Source organism: Neofelis nebulosa, chromosome 9 (assembly GCF_028018385.1).
Source record: "Neofelis nebulosa isolate mNeoNeb1 chromosome 9, mNeoNeb1.pri, whole genome shotgun sequence".
NCBI lineage: Eukaryota > Metazoa > Chordata > Mammalia > Carnivora > Felidae > Neofelis > Neofelis nebulosa.
The window spans coordinates 120,100,515-120,118,224 of NC_080790.1; positions in this window are offsets into that span (position 1 = coordinate 120,100,515).

Below are 17,710 nucleotides of genomic sequence, written 5' to 3' on the forward strand. Positions count from 1 at the left end.
CTCAAAGGAAATGAATGAGGTTGACTAACCGCTGAAGTCCTTTCCCGACCTGAAGTTCCATATGCCCAAGCTTTCAGAGTCTTTCTACCGAGAATCTTACTAAAACACCCACACCATACACTCCTTTGGTTTTTAAGTGCCAGTTATCTGTATGAAGTCTTAGTTATAAAAGTGGTAAGGTGGTTACAAACATACCAACGAATAACTTTGAAGGAGGTGTTTTTTAAAAGGGCCTAGGGCCATGTCTGGAATAAACTAGGGACTTGATGGTAGGCGTTACTATATTCAATAATGAATGTAGGTATTTCAGTGCACATGTAACATGAGGTTCAGGCGTTTTGGGGGAGGCAGCAATAGATACCACATGCCTGGACCATACGCTCTATTTACAGTGGAGACGTAGCCCACTTAAACTTTCTCACCCTCGCGGAGGGTATAAGAGAGTCAGGAGTTCAGAGCTGAAGGAAGACGATTTGGGGTACGGATTTCTTTGAAGAGGGTCATTGGTGTGTTTTGAGTCCCCCAAGGGAGAGTTAGTGGATGCCACCTGCTCCTTGCCTTCAGGCTGGGGAGCTGGGCTTCTGTGGAGCTTCACATGTGTCCCCTCTGGGGTGACAATCCAGTACCCAGGACAGCCCCCTACCTGGAAAAGCCTAAAGGATGGGATGCTGGAAGCAAAGTGCTTTGATGATGGAGGCAGGGAGAGGTGGCTGAGTTGAGTGCAGCCTCTACTGCTAGAGTTTGTCAGGGCGAGGGACGCATGTCTGTCTCCCAAGGACCAGACGTGGGCCGTATGTTAGAGAACTGGCATGGGGTCATCTCAGATCCTGGCCAAGAGGCAAGGGGTGGCCCCAAGCAGGTGCAGTGCTGAGGAGGAGAAAGCAAAGAGCTGGAGGCGTGTGTATAGAGGGAGAGAAATTTTAAGGAGTGGGTTCATGCAATTGTGGGGGCATAGTAAGTCCAAAATCTGTAGGATAGGCCAGCAGTTGGGGACCCAAGAAAGAGTGGCACCGGCATCCAAAGACAGTCTGCTGACAGCATTTCTTGCTCAAGGGGGATGTCAGTGTGTTTCATTTATTAAATATTATTTATTTGCTGGTTGGATGAGGCCCACCTACATAAAGGGTTACCTGATCTACTCAAAAGTCCATCAATTTAAATGTTGAATCTCATCCTTAAAACACCTTTAAAGAAATATCCAGAATAATACTTGACCAAATATCTGGGCTTTGTGGCCTCGCCCAGTTGACACATAAAATTAACCATTATGCTCGCCAACACTACTTTACATTTTTAAAAAATCATAGCTATATTTGAGTCCTGGGTGTACCACAAACCAGGTGGCTTAAAACAACAAATGTATTGTCTCACAACTGTGGAAGCTAGAAACCCAAAATCAAGATGTTTGCAGGGCCATGCTCCATCCAAATCCCCTAAGAGAGGCTCCTTCCTTGCCTCTTCCAGCTTCTGGTAGCCCCAAGCAATCCTTAGCTTGTGGCAACTAACCTTTACCTCTGCCTCTGTCTTCACGTGGCTATCCTCCCCCTATATCTTTGTCCAAATATACCTCTTTTTAGGGCCCACCCTGATGACCTCATCTTAACTTGATTAAACCTGCAAAGACCTAATTTTTAAATAAGGTCACATTCCCAGATACTGGAGCTCAGAATTTCAACTTACCTTTTTTGAGAGGGGACACAATTCAACCCATAGTAGTAGCCATCTTAGCGGGTATGAAGTGACTTGCGTTTTCCTACCGTAGGCTAATGGCAGTGAGCATCTTTCCACGTGCCTGTTGCCCCTTTGCCCATTTTTGAATTGGCTTGTCTCTGTTGTTGGGTTGAAGAGCTCTTTACATATTCTAGATATCAGACCCTTATCAGATACATGATGCACAAATATTTTCTCCCATAGGTGTCTTTTTGCTCTCTTGATAGTGTCCTTTAATATACAAAAGTTTTAAATTTTGGTGAATTCCATTTTCTTTTGATGTCACATCTAAGTAAACGTTGATAAATCTAAGGTCATGAAGATTTACTGCTGTATTTCCTTCTAGGATTTTATACTTTTAGCTCTTATATATAGGTCTTTGATCCGTTTTGAGTTAACTTCAGTAATGGGTTGTATCTCGATCAATTCACCTTAACCTCAAAGATCAGGTTCCCAGCTCAGCTTTTCATAAAATCTTGACAGACCTGGCATTCTGGTAGAGTTGTAAAGCTCAAGAATACTCATGAATTTACTCCAAGTACAATTTTCTTTAAGGTCTCTAACAGCCTTCAGTGAAGTCACCATCTATGAAACAATAAATGACATTTTGAAGTTTAACCCAATAGTGAAAACAACTCGAGTAGAGATTTTCAGTTCCACCTATGAAGGATTAAGTGCTATGGGAATTTCCCTCCACCCTAAACAACTGGAAAAGTAGATATGTAAAACAAGTGTTTTCAAACACTGGACATCAGGAAGCACAGAACTACGAGTCCCTGGAGAAGGGGAACAGATAGGGAGAGGAGACTGCCACATCTTACTCACTGAGGGTGCTTCCAATCTGCAGTGCACAGATGGGGAGCCAGAGGCCCACTGTATCACTGAATTGAGGAGATAGACATCAGAGTTCAGGAAGGTTGAGGCGGCTACAATTTGCACGGAGAGCTAACGGGGCAGCTGCACAGAGACTGAGTGCAGAAAATCTGCAGAGGACATGTGTGGGATGAAACTCAGTGAGACCAAGGAAAGAACAAACAGAAAGCAGTAACCCCAATAATTCCTGCAGTTCACACAGGTCTGCGGATAGGTGAAGTTTCTGCTAGCCAAAGTAGAGAGGCCTTGTAATACACAGAGCAATGGAGAGAATCCTCAGAAAGGCCATGCCTTTGTAGTTGGGCTAAATTAGTACTAGAATAAAGTTTGCTTTCAGCCAGCCATAAATAAAGCTTGGTAGTAAACTTCAAACTGATCTGTAACTTAACTGCTTGGCCAAAGTCCAGCTGTATTTAAAGAAATAGAACCAACCCTAGCACTCAACAGAGTAAAGTTTGATCTTTGGATTCCAAAAAAGAAAGAAGAGAGAGAGAGGGAGAGAAAGAGAGACAAAGACAGAGAAGGAAAGAAAGAAAGAAAGAAAGAAAGAAAGAAAGAAAGAAAGAAAGAAAGAAAGAAAGAAAGAAAGAAAGAAAGAAAGAGGAAGGAAGGAAGGAAGGAAGGAAGGAAGGAAGGAAGGAAGGAAGGAAGGAAGAAAGAAAGAGGAAGGAAGGAAGGAAGGAAGGAAGGAAGGAAGGAAGGAAGGAAGGAAGGAAGGAAGAAAAAAAAGAAAAAGAAAAATGATCAGACCTGTAAAGAAGTAGAAAAAAATATGACCAGAGTTGGAAGAAAAATAAGTCAATAGATCCAGAATGGCACAGGTGATGGAATTAGTTGACAAAGATCTTAAATAGCTGCTATTAGTATGGTAACTACTCAAGGATATAAAGGAAAATATGAACATAATGAGGAAAAAAATAGAATACATATTCCTAAAATCCAAATCAAATTTCGAGAGATGAAAAATACGATATCTGAAACTAAAATAAACGGAATGGGATCTAACAGCAGATTGGACACTGCAGAAGAAAAGATGAGTGAAATTAAAGGCACAGAACTAGAAATTATTCGAAACGAAGCACGGAGAGAAAATACCAGAAAAGAAATGAACAGAGCAGCCTATGGGACAATACCAACTGTCAAAAATACATACCGGTAGGAAAGGAAAAAGGGAAAGAGAAACATACTTGAAGGAATGATGGCCATTCCTCAAATATGATGAAATTTATAAAACCATAGATCCAAGAAGCTCAGTACCTCAAGAAAAATAACCCTGAAAGAGCTGCACATGGTAACACACATCATAATCAAGTTGCTGAACCAGTGATAATGAGTAAAAAGAAACACATAGAGTCACAAACATCAGGATGATGGCGGACTTCTCATCAGACACTATGCAAGCCAGAAAAGAATGGCCATGACATTTTTAAAGTGTTGAAGGAGACGGGAGTGGTGTGGGAAGCTCCTGTCAATCGAGAATTCTGTATTTAGCAAAAATGTCTTTGAAAAATAAAGGTGAGGGGCGCCTGGGTGGCTCAGTCAGTTAAGCATCCGACTTTGGCTCAGGTCACGATCTCCTACTTCAGAAGTTCGAGCCTTGAGCTGGGCTCTGTGCTGACAGCTCAGAGCCTGGAGCCTGCTTCAGATTCTGTGTCTCCCTCTCTCTCTCTCTCTGCCCCTCTTCCGCTCACATTCTCTCTCTCTCTCTCAAAAATAAATAAACATTTGGGGCACCTGGGTGGCTCAGTCGGTTAAGCGCCCGACTGTTAATTTCAGCTCAGGTCATGATCTCACAGTTCAGGAGTCTGAGCCCCATGTTGGGCTCTGCACTGAGAGTTCCGAGCCTGCTTGGGATTCTCTTACTCCCCCTGTCTGCCCCCTCCCCTGGTTTCTCTCTCTTTCAAAATAAATAAACATTTAAAAAGTTAAAAAAAAAAAATAACAATAAATAAATAAATAAATAGATAAATAAAATAATAAAAGTGAAACGAAAACTTTTTCCAAGCAACAAAAACTGAAAGAATTAATCACCAAAGACCTGGACAACTTCAGACAGAAGAAAAATGATATCAGATGGAAATCTGGATCTCCAGAAAGGAAAGAAGAACACTGGCTACTACATGAGGAAGTATATCATTTTTTCTTATTATCTAAATATTGTTAAAAGATAATTGTCTAAACAGAAACAATAGTGTAGTGGGGGCTTATAACATGCAAAAAAGCAAAATGTATGATGACACTGGCATAAGATCAGCAGGGATCAGAGAAACGGAAGTATATTATTATAAGGATCTTATTGTATTTGTGAAGTGTTATAATGTCACTTGAAGGTAGAATGTGATAGGTAAAGTTGTACACTGAAAAGTCTAAATCAACCACCAAAATAACGAAAAGAGTGGTAGCTAATAAGGCAACAAAGGAGATGCGATGCAATCGTAAAAATTATTTAATTATGAGGGACGCCTGGGTGGCTCAGTCGGTTAAGTGTCCAACTTTGGCTCAGGTCGTGATCTCACCATCCATGAGTTCAAGCCCCACGTGGAGCTCTGTGCTGACAGCTCAGAGCCTGGAGCCTGCTTCAGATTCTGTGTCTCCTCTCTCTGCTCCTCCCCCACTCACATTCTGTCTCTCTCTCTCTCAAAAATAAACATTACAAAAATTTTTTTTAATTATTCAATTATCAGTAATTTTACCAGTAATCACACACTGTAAATAGCCTAAACACCCCAAAAGGCAAAGAGTGAGATATTTTTTTTTTTAACGTTTTATTTATTTTTGAGACAGAGAGAGACAGAGCATGAACAGGGGAGGGTCAGAGAGAGGGAGACACAGAATCGGAAGCAGGCTCCAGGCTCTGAGCCATCAGCCCAGAGCCCGACGCGGGGCTCGAACTCACGGACCGCGAGATCGTGACCTGAGCCGAAGTCGGACGTTTACCCGACTGAGCCACCCAGGTGCCCCGAGAGTGAGATATTTAAAGTTCATGGTTTCAGGTATCAAGGTCACCAAAAGAGACGCAACTCACACAGGTGCTGGATGGAATGACTCATTTACTCAGAGAGGGAAGACACAGACAAGATCAGCTTCAACAGTGAGCATCAGTCCCTCATGGCCCACACCCCTCATCCCACAGCCAACACGGGAATGGTCTGTATGTATCCCTCTTATGCTCCCTCCTAGGCAGAGGACCCTGTGTCCTACCATGGGGAACAGATAGCAGCCTGGTGCCTGCCCTACGATGCACACCCTTGAGCAGAATAAAGATGTATGCAGCAAGCCCTTTGGGGAGGGAAGGATATTTCCAAACAAGGTGATTATGCCCAGCACAGCCTGTGAAGGGTCCTTATCCCATCTCTGGACTAATGTAATGCACACTTCAGTCCACCCTAGACCATGATGACTTCTGGATTGTTAGGTTATGAATTAATGAGGTCTCCCTATATTTCCTAACGTGTCATTCTTCAAAATGCCGGATACCTACGGTGGGTATTTCTCCTCTCCCCGGCCCAGGGGCTCACTGAGTAATTGTGGCCTCTCGGATATGTATGTGGACTCAAACCCGGGTGGGTTAGAATCCGTTTGACCTCCCTCACTAGGTTCTATGTAGTATTGCTACCTCGGCAGATTCCACTTCAGTTCGACCCGATTTGTCCACTCAGCATGCTCTGGGCTAGAGCAAAGCCCTGAATTTGGAACCCAGTTGGAATCCCAACTCCATCACTGCAGAATGGAGTGACTTTAGACACGTCACTTCACATCTCAGGGGGGGTCTGACTTATTAGGAAGACGCTATTTCCGGTTCTCCCCGGAGGCCTTCATTCCCATGTTCAACACGAACAACTGCGTGGAAGGCAGCACGGGATGGCTGTGAGGACCAGCTCCAGACCCCCAGTGGTCTGAGTTCGAGGCCCAGTCTCCCCACTCAACTGGCACTTTGGCCAAGTGATTTCACTTCTCTGCACCTTGATTTCATCATCTCTGTACTATGGATGGTCACAGACTCGGTCTCAGAAATTTATGGGGATTTAATGAATCAATATTGCTAGAGTAAACTGAGCTACACAAGTGTGAAATAAATAAAACCCGTTTGCTGATATGAAACAGTCTGTCCAAACTCTGGGCATGTGAGCCTGGGATGTGGCACAGCTGGACCCAGCCTTTCTTCTCTGGAGATCCTGGAACAGGAACTGTGCCCTCTTAAAGTCACAGCTGTTGTGAAAAGATGCTAAGGTGGGGGCGGGGGGGACTTTGGCCAATGGCAGGAGGGTGGACAGGCCTCAACATCAAGGCCTCCCAGGAAGGAATGGGTCAAGGAGAGGGCTTGTGGACAAGGAGAGGGCAAGTATGGTGGGACTCGGAGGCCGTAGATGAATATAGGCATAAAAATGGCTCTTACTTTGAGGATAAAACTGAGGACAAGAGGCGGAAGTTTCAGTGGAGACGACTTCTGACCCATCCTCAGGAAGACTGGTTGCCCCACCAAGGTTGGCTGCCCCATCTTGTCTCGGGCTCTGTAGGGAGATTCTCAATGAGGGTAGAGAATTGGACAATGTGAAACATACACGGCCCCTCCCAGATCTCATGGTCCTGGACTCTAGAATTTCTGTTGGTTTTGAGATCTAACTACTGATAAGTGTGGTAGGAACAACAAGACATTGCTATTGTAAAGTTCCAAAATGTGAAGCTTGCCAAGAACTCTATAAAGAGCGTCTGCCCAGATTCCCTGGGCTGCTTCCTGATGAAGTGCTCAGCAGCCTGCCATTGCTGTAAGAACCAGCCCCCCCCCTCTTCCCAAGGATTGTGAAACATGGGTGGTGGTGACAGCTCTTGGCAAGGTCATAGAAAGTCAGTTTGTCTAAGAGCTGTCATTGCTTAGGAGCCCAAAGGTGGACCTTCAAACCCTCTTTTGATATTGCCCGTGGCTGCCCTTGAAACTTCAAAAGGGACATCCAGACCCGGCCCCTAGTTTGCCCATAATCCGATGGCATCTGGGCTTCCTTTCAATGGCCGGAAGTCTGTGAAGTGATTCCTAGGAGTGGCTTTCTTGTCTGCCCCAGCCAAAACAAGCATGGAGAATCCTGGTTATGAGGCACGCACACGTTTATTAGGCTGTGGTATTAAATTATAGCATGGCCTGTTATACATGGATTTAGATAAGCCATGGTTCAAATCAAGCTCTCCCTCCTCCCCAGAGCTCTTTGACCAGCCATGGAACGGACTGGTAGCATACCGTCTGTCCCTGAAGGCAACAAACGGTGCCTATGTGACCACTTAGGTGGGCAATACGTGGAGAGGGGGTTCTCAAACCCAGTAGCATAAAGGCTGTAAACTCAAATGCTTTCCAGGCCGGGGATGCAGTGGAACTGAAGCAATTTGGCCAGCTGTGGGCAGGCACTCAGCAATGCGCCGTTTAGCTAAGTGTCAACATGCCGGGAGGCAGAGCCAGTATGGCCAGATTGTCTGATTTTTCTAAGAAAAGGTGGAACCCTGCATTTGCACGTAAAAATCTCCCCATTTTTTTGAAGGGTGGCAACTAATTTGAATACCGGTCGGAAATTCCTTTCGGTAGCGGCTGCAATATCATCTTGTTTTAGAGTGTCTGTTGGTTTTAGAACGCCAGTTGGCCACTTTGGCAAGCAGAGAGTTCCTCTCTGCTGAGGACCTATGACAGGACTCTGCAAAGCCAACCACGGTCTGAAAAGGAATCCTTGTTCCAAGAAGCATGTGTAGGCCTGAGTTCAGAGCCTGCAGGTGACTTCAAGTTAATCCTGTCTGGCTACTTGTAGCTCGCTGTGGAGATGGGAGCATGGGCCGGAGAGTGAGGAGGCCCGAGGTCTGGTCCCAGCCCTGCCACTGCTTCCCTGTGTGACCTTGGGAAAGTCTCGGGTCTACTCTGGCCTCCGTTTCCCCTTCTGGAATTGGCCCAGAACATCTCAGGTCCCGGATAGTTCCAATGGTCTCGTTTTTTCCGGGAGGAACCCAAAGGGAGAGTCTTTAAAAGCAGGACATGTGGTTCATTTGGGGTGAAATGGCTGTCCTCAGGACTGGCTGTGCATCTCTAAGGAGTTCCAAAGCTAAGAAAAGAAGTTACCAGAGAAGAGGCCTTCCCAGCGCCTTCCAGAGTCTTTGTGCCAAGGGCTTGGGGCTGATGGAGGTGATCTGCTGACATTCATGAAGCACCAGTGGTGAAGTTCAGATGGTGATAGAAGGCAGGTGGGGCTTTTATGACAGACGGAGAATGGCAGGTGGACGGTCACACCAGTGGCCTGGCTTCTCAGCTCTCTGCTCTCACTCATCCTGAGCCCAAGAAGACCTTCCCTGTCTCTGGACCTCAGTTTCCTCCTTCAGAATGAGGAAGGAGGTTGGCTGGCTGGTTTCTGAGCCCCCTTTGAGCCCTGGAGGTCTAGGATTCCAACGAATTATGTCACAGAGTTACAGTTTTGTTATCTGCACAAAGGCTTTAATTTTTTTTTAGTTCAACAGATAATTTTTTTAAGTTTACTTATTTATTTGGCGGGGGGAGGGAGGGGCAGAGAGAGGCAGAGAGAGAATCCCAAGCAGGATCCTCGCTGTCGGCACAGAGCCCGATTTGGGGCTTGAACCCACAAACCGCGAGATCGTGACCTGAGCCGAAATCAAGAGTCGGATGTTTAACCACCTGAGCCATCCAGCCAGCCCTCAACAGATACTTCTAGAGAAACCTGCCATCATGGCTCGCACCATCCTGGAGGAGGCAGCGAGCAGCCAGAAGGAACGGCGTGCCTGGCAGGGAGCAGTGAGAAGAGAACAAGTTTTCAGTGGGGGGACTCCGACGTCGTCAGGGCGGGATGGGGACAACTTCTTCAGGGAAGGAACTCGAGCCGGGGTCCACAGGGTGATGAGGCGCTCACTAGGGGAAATGACAAGAAAACATTCCTGCAAGAGGAACGGAAGGTACAAAGCCAGTGACCAGAGGGCAGAGGCATATTCGAGGCACTGACAGGAGCCAGTGCTGCTGTGAACAGAGGCTGTTGAGATTTGGGGTGAGCCAGACCCCGCAGAGTCTTGTCACTCTCGGGGAAGACTTGGGTCTTCACTCTGAGCATGTGAGAAGCAAGGACAGACAGGGTCACACCTGTGTTTTGAAAAGGCTTCTCTGAGTACTGCTGGGAAGAGATAAGGGGATGGTGGAAGGGACGAGTGGGGATTCAGGGGAGCAGAACAGACGTGGGGGAGCCAGTGAGGAGGTGGTGACGGAGTGACAACATCCTGGTGGGACACGACGGGGGGCCTGGCTGGAGCCATGACAGCCGAGAGAGACCGAGAGGTCAGACTTGAGAGCTCTTTGGGATTTTGAGTCCCCAGGACTTGGTGAAAAATGGAGGGAGGAGTTGGGGCCCCCTCCTTGCCGTCGGAGCAGGTGCTCCCAAAGGCGAGCCGGCCTCCGCTCCACATCTGTCCCAGCAGTAGCCCCTGACGTAGGCGGCCTCTGACACGGCTCCCAGCGATCCCCTCCTTCTGGGCTCTCACAGCTTTGTGTTTTTCCCTTTTGGCTGTGGGGCCCACTTAATGACTTGCAGCAGAAAGAATATGTCGGCAGCGATGGGGGGGAAAGGTTGGGTTATAGAAGGACTGTGACTCCTGTCCGGTGCTCTCTCCATTCCTCCCGCTGGGGAAGCCAGCTGCCTGGGTGTGGGGCGGCCTTCGCGAGACGCCCATGTGGGTGCACTTGGAAGTGGGTCTTTGGAGGCCTGCCGACAGCTGTGTAAGTGACTCTGGAATCCGCTCAGCCCCCCAGTCAAGCCTTGAGCTGGCCCCCACCAAGGCTGACGCCTTGATTGCCGCCTCATGGAAAACCTTGAGTTAGAACCAGCCAGTGAAGCCACTGGCAGATTCCTGACCCACAGAAATTGAGAGCTAATCATCATTTGTTATTTCCAGGGGCTGGATTTCAGGGTGATTTGTCAGGCAGCCACGGATAATAGACACAGCCCTCCCCGACACGGGCAACACCCTCCCCGTCCCCGGAGCTGGGGAGGGAGGGGTTAACCGCAGAGCCCGGGGCCTCCAGGCTGGGAGCAAGGTCAATGTCCCCAGCTTGAGGGACAGTTCATTACGGAGTCATCTAGTGGCCCAGCCAACATTTGGGTCTGCTGCCGGCTGGGCCTCAGCTCTCCTGTGGTGCCTGTCAGAGCAGTGGCCCTGGAGGGGCCGGGGCAGCCTGGAAACGGATTCATTCACCGCCTGGCTTCCCTACATCCGCCCGTGATGCGCCAGCTGCACGTCCCCAGTAGGGGTCAGTGCTGCCTCAGCTCCTGCATTGCGGCATCTTCCAGAGCCCATGGCCCCGGGGTCTGCTGTGTTGGGTCCACAGAGAGGTGCCGAGGAGGCTACCCCAAACCCCAGGGACGGCCAGTAACCACACACAACATGTATGGAGCACCTCCTGGGTGATGGGCCCTTGTATTCACCATCTTGTTTCACCCTCCCGCGAACCCTGCCCAAGTGGGAATGCCTACGAGCCCCTCCGCTGCAGGTGAGGAAACCAAGGTCCGAGGTAGCCGGAGGGGGAAAGCACCTGCCGGTCTGTCTCCAGAGTGTGTCTGCCTCCTTGGTGGCCCCGTCCTGAGGAAGAGGGATTTGTCGCCTTAGTGGTTAGGGGAGCTGCTTCAGGGGCTGAGGTGGGGGAGCCGAAGAGGCAGGGCCCCACCCTGATTCCAGCAAAAACAATCCTCTCCCAGGTTGTGCCATGAAAGGACCATGCAAAATGTCATTTGAAAAACAGTTACAAAGACCAAAGCAAACAAACCAGGTAGCACGGTGTTTCAGAATGGGTGGTCTGAACTGAGAATGTTCCGGTCCCAAGTCCCCACTTACCGTGTGACCTGGGGCGCTAATAATAGGCCCTGCCTCATGGGGATCCATGGAGGACTCAGCGAAGTCGAACAGGCAAAACCCTTAGCTCAATGCTGGGCACGTAGCAAACGCTCTGTGTGGTGGGGTCGGCAAGGAAGGATTTGACTTTACAAATGGGGTCTGTGGTGTTCGGGGGAAAACCCATGACTTTAGGTACTAGGGAGCCTTTAAAGGCTTTGAACAGAATGACCTCCCTTGAGTTTGTGCTTGTGGAGAAGCTCCTAGCCCAACACTCGCCAGACTCAGGAGATCTGTGCCCTCTGCCAGAGAACTTGAACTAGGAAGAGACGTCTGGTGGGGCAGGAGCAGGGGGAAGAGAAAGAGAAGTAACTGTTGTGGGTTTTCTCTGAAAGCAGAGCCTAGGAGGGGAGAGTGGACAGTAATAAGATTACGAACCGTTACACACGTTTCCCGGAGCCGTAAATCCTGGCTCGTTTTACCCAGTGTACCAAAGGGGTTAAGCTGACAGAGCGAGGAGTCAGAGAGGAAGAAGACAAGCCACCTTCCAGGACTGACTGTGCAAAGAACTGAGGCCCAGCCCGGTCTGGTGAGGGACCTCTCAAACCTCTCACAATGAGCCTAAATTCTTTTCCCAACACCATCCTGTTCCTGCTTGAACCACCCTTCTGGAAATGCGGAGCTCACTCCCATATGGAGTAAGTAGCCTGTTCCCATAGGTTCATCTCTCAGTGCTCAGAAGAACTTCTTCTACAAACCTTCCCCCCAGCAGCGTCGTTCAATAATTCAGTAGCTTGTTGTATAGATACATACTTTTCTTTGTATCCAATAAAAATACCAAACTTGGTGGTCAATTTAAACAACATAGTTGCGGGTTATTTGGAAGTTTCTCTATACATAATTACGTTACTTTGAAAAGATGACTGTTTTGTTTCTTCTCCAAGTCTTACACCTTTTATTTCTATTTCTTGCCTTACCACACTGGCTAAGACTGCCAGTAGTTGTTGAGTAAATGGGTGCAACGAGCATCCTTGCCTTGCCTCTGATCTCCAAAGGGAAAACTTGCAATATTTTACGATGTTAGCTGCAGACATAATCTTTACCAAATTATGGAAGTTCCCTTCTGTTCACAATTTCCCATTTTTTATTAGTTTAAAAAAATGTTTATTTATTCATTTATTTTGAGAGAGAGAGAGAGAGAGCACACAAGCAGGGGAGGGGCAGAGAGAGAGGGAGGGAGAGAATCCAAGCAGGCTCCACGCTGTCAGCGTGGAACCTAACACAGAGCTTGATCCCATGAACCGTGAGATCATGACCTGAGCTGAAATCAAGAGTCAGATGCTCAACCGACTGAGCCACCCAGGTGCCCCCACCCTTTTAAAATTAGTTTTAAATCATGAATAAGTTAAATTTTTATCAAGTCGTTTTCTGCATGTAGGTTTTCACCCTTGAGTCAGTTTATGTGCTGAATTACCTTACTGGATTTTCTAATGTCAAATCAACCTTGTATGGCTGGGATTAGTCCATTTCAGTTGTGGTATCCTTTTGTGAGTTGATGAGTTTTTGTGGCTAACACTTTATCAGTGAGTTTTCATTTCTATATATGAGTAATATTTTTCTTTTCTTGCCATACTTTGTCTTGTTTGGGTATGCAAGTTATGTTAACCCAATAAAATGAACTGGAGATTATTCACTCTTTTTCTAGTCTCTGGAAGAGATTGTCAAAAGTGAAAATAGTTTCTTCTTTGAATGTTGGATAGGACTTGTCAATGGAGCCACCCAGAGCAGAAGTTTTCTATATGGAAAAGGATTTTAACAACTGGTTCAATGTCCTTAATTGTTAGAGGATTATGTTGCTTTTCTATTTCATCTTGAGTCAATATTGGTATGTCTTTCTAGGATGTTGTCTGTTTCATTTAAATTTTCGAACGTATTGACTCAAAGTTGCTCAAAACATCCTCTTTTTTTTCTTCAATGTTGGCAGTATCTGTAGTGATGTCTCACTTTTTATTCCTAAAACTGGGGAGCTTGGGGGGACCATTTGTGTTTTTCTCTAGACAAGTTTCATTCAGGATTTTGTCAATTGGCCTGTCTTTTTCAAAGAACCAACTCTGACTTTGTTGGATTAGCTCTGTTTTAATCTTTGCTTTCTTATCTTATTAATTTCTGCTTTTGCCTTTACCATTTACTTCTTCCTACTTTTTTTTTTTTTTATGTTTTTTATTTATTTTTGGGACAGAGAGAGAGACAGAGCATGAACGGGGGAGGGGCAGAGAGAGAGGGAGACACAGAATCGGAAACAGGCTCCAGGCTCTGAGCTGTCAGCCCAGAGCCTGACGCGGGGCTCGAACTCACGGACCGCGAGATCGTGACCTGGCTGAAGTCGGACGCTTAACCAACTGCGCCACCCAGGCGCCCCAACTTCTTCCTACTTTTATTGGATTTGTTTTGATATTCTTTTTCCAACATCTTGGGGGGATGTTTATCAGTTTTCAGATTCTTTTCTTCTCTGACATATGCATGTTAGACTATAAATTTCCCTCTACATACTGATTTACCCACACCTACAAATGTTGGCATGAATTTTCTTCATTATCAATTGATTAAAAATACTTTCTGGCTTCCTTTATCAGTTCTTCTTTTAACCCATGGGTTATTTAGAAGTATATTTAAGTGTCCTGGCATATGGAGAATTTCTAATTATCTTGTTATTGATTTACATCAGTTATAAGGAATAACTGTTTAGATAATATGCTCTATGTGGTTTTGGTTCTTTGAAATTTGGTGAGACTAGCTTTATAGCTCAGGTTATAGTCAAATTTTGTAAACTGTCTTATGTGTTTGAAAATAAGGTGTTGGATGCTGTTATTTATATACATCCATTAGGTCAAGTCTGCTCATCATGTTAGTTAAACCCTTTGAGTAAAGACTATAAATGCTCACTCCTATATGATTCTTCTCCTTTGGGGTGGATATAGGGAGACTACGCTTTTCTATACCCTTAGAGATAAGAGAGGCCATGCAACCAGCTCGAGCTTAAGCGCTATGAATGGAAGTGATATGTTTAACTTCCGGGCTAAAGCATTTAAGAGCCAGTGTGCTACCTCCATGTTTTTTCTTCTTTAAAAGCATCTGTGGAAACCACACATTGAGATGACAAAGGCATGGGTTGAGAGATGCCTGGATCCCTGGGTCGCCGCTCAGAGGAGATCTGCCCTAAGAATTGCCTGATGGCTGCACTTTGCGTGAGTAAGAAATAAATCTTTGTTGTACTTTTTTGGTTACTGCTGCATAACCTATTCCTATCTGATATATACATCTTCTATATCCACACTGACTTTTTGCTTCCGTGTTCTGAGAATCAAATTCTGAGAGAGGTATAACGAATCTTCCATTACGACTTGGATTTGATGATTTCTAACAGTTCTGCCAATTTCTGTTTTGCACATTCTGAAACTGTCATTAGGTGCTTATAAGATTAAAATAGCGGGGTGCCTGGGTGGCACAGTCGGTTAAGCGTCCGACTTCAGCCAGGTCACGATCTCGCGGTCCGTGAGTTCGAGCCCCGCGTCAGGCTCTGGGCTGACGGCTCGGAGCCTGGAGCCTGTTTCCGATTCTGTGTCTCCCTCTCTCTCTGCCCCTCCCCCGTTCATGCTCTGTCTCTCTCTGTCCCAAAAATAAATAAAAAACGTTGAAAAAAATTAAAAAAAAAGATTAAAATAGCTTATTAAAACATTTATAATTGTACAGCGTCCTTCTCATCTCTGGTAATACTTTTAGCAACAAAGCCTCTTTTATTTGATATTAATATAGTCATGGAACACTTCTTTTGCAAGCTATATTTTATTCCATCCTTTTACTTTCCACCGTTTTATTTCCTTACGCTTCCTGGTGGGAGGGGTGATGTGAGGAAAAGGAAATTTAGAATGAATTCCACATAACTTCCTTGAGTGCCTCTGTGTGCCAGTCACATGGCTGGGTTCTGAGTTCACAGAAGGGAACAAGATACAATTTCCTCTCTCCAAAAGGTTACCGTATCGTAGCAGAGATGAGATATGGGTACTTAAACAATCATATAAAATGTAATAAGTGCCGGATACTTGATATGTGCCTTATAAATCATCTCTGAGTGAATGATGGGAATCGCCACGAGAGCTCAGAGGAAAGGGAAATTACGTCCGATGGGAACGGGTCCAGACAATCTTTGTAATGGCATTTGAGTTGGGCCTTGGGAACCAGCTATTTTTGGACATTCAGAGAAATGGGAGAAGGTGAGGGCAATCCAGGCATGGGAGCAGCGCGGATAAAGGCAGAGAGTATCTTTTTAGATTTAAACAGCTTTATCGAGATATAATTTATCCACCATAAAGTTCATCCACTTAAAGTGTGCAATTCAATGGTTTTAAAGCATATTTAAGAGTTGTGCAGCCGTCACCGTAATCTAATTTTAGAACATTTTCATCCTCCTCAAAAAAGACAGTACTCATTTAGCAGTGACTCCCTATACTCTTGACCCCTCTTCTTCCCCCGCTCACGCCCTGGGCCTAGGCAACCACTGATCTACTTCATGTTTATTTGTCTGTTCTAGACATTTTATTTAGATGGAACCATACAGTATATAATCTCTTCAGACTGGCTTCTTTCGCTTAGCCTAAAGGGAACGAGTTTTATCCATGCCGTATCATGTATCAGCACCATATTCCACTTGGTTGCTGAATAATATCCCATTATATGAATGTCCCACATTGTCCATTCGTGAGCTGATGGACATTTACGTTAGTTCTCCTGTTTAGCCACTGGAATGATGCTGCTATATCTGTGTTCCGCTTTTGTGTGGACGTAAGGTTTTATTTCCTGACTCTAGCAGGAGGGGAATCGACGAGTCAAATGTTGACTATGTGTAACCTTTTGAGGAACTGTCAAACTGTTTTCCAAAGCTAGCTGCACCATTTTATGTTTCCAGCAGCAGCCTGGGAGGGCTCTGATCGCGCTACATCATCGTCACACTTGTCATTATCTGTCTTGTTGGTCATAGCCATCTGTGGGTGTGAATTAGCATCTCTGTGATTTTGATTTTCAATTCCCAACGGCCAATGATGTTGAGCATCTTTTCATGCGCTTACTAGCCATTTATAGATCTTCTTCCGAGACCTATTTAAATCCTTTGCCTATTTGTAAAGTGGGTCGTTTGATTTTTTGAAGGTTGAGTTGCGAGGGTTCTTTATACATTCTGGATACTGGCCCCTCGTGAGATCTATGACTTCAAAAGGTCCCCCAACTTCCGTGGTGTCTTTTCACCCTCTTGCTGGTGTCCTTGGAAACACTAAAGTGTTAAATGTGTATGAAGCCCAGTCCCTCCGTTTTCTCTTTTATCACTTGTGGCTTTGGTGCTGTGTCCGTCATTCTATTTTGTCAACCCGGGTGCTGGTCCCACGGGTGGGTGCTTGTGGGAACTCACCGGGTGGTTATGATTGGTGCACTTTTCTGCACATGGATGCAAGGCTCCCGTAAACAGGCTTTGTAAGGGGCTGATAATAACTGCAGCTTCCTCCACTGTGTCATCGTGAGGACCGGATGAGTGAATGCATGCACCATGATTGGGATACGTAGGTTATTGTCAAATCTAGCTCTGCTCCTCATTCGGTGGGTGATCTTGGCCCCAAGTTGCCTCAGCTCATCAAGCCCCACTTTCCCCACCCATCACGTGGGTTAGTGCCACCCACCTCACCAGGGCCAGCAGGGGCCTCGAGATGCAGGATATAACACCGCCCAGCTTGAGGTTTTCCCCGAGGAGGCCCTCATGAAGGCTTGGATCAATAAAACAGGGACAAGGAAAAAGAACAACCAAAGTCATGGCCGAAGAGAGACAAACTGTCAGCACCGTGAGGGTCTGAGGGGCCACCAGGAGCCGGCTGTGGGCCCCTCAGAGTTTGCCAGAGCGGGGATGGCCAGGCCTGCGAAGGAATGAAGGGTGGAGCTTGGCCTGGTGTTGCCAGGGTGCCTGGCTCTTTGGGGAGTGATCAGAGACCAGCCCTCCCATTACCCCTCAGCCCCTCACAGTGGTTGCCCCTGTTTGAGTCCAGTCTCCTCTATGCCCAAACAATCTCTCCACCCACCTCCACTTCCCCTATGCTTGCCTTGCCCTTCAGGTCCCCACCAAGGAAGACTTCTCTGCCCTTCCCCCTTCACTGGACCCCTCCCCCCCCCCACCCCCATCCCATCTCCAACCACCTGGGAGGCTGGAGGGAGCTTTTCTAAAGCATCAAGGAAGTCA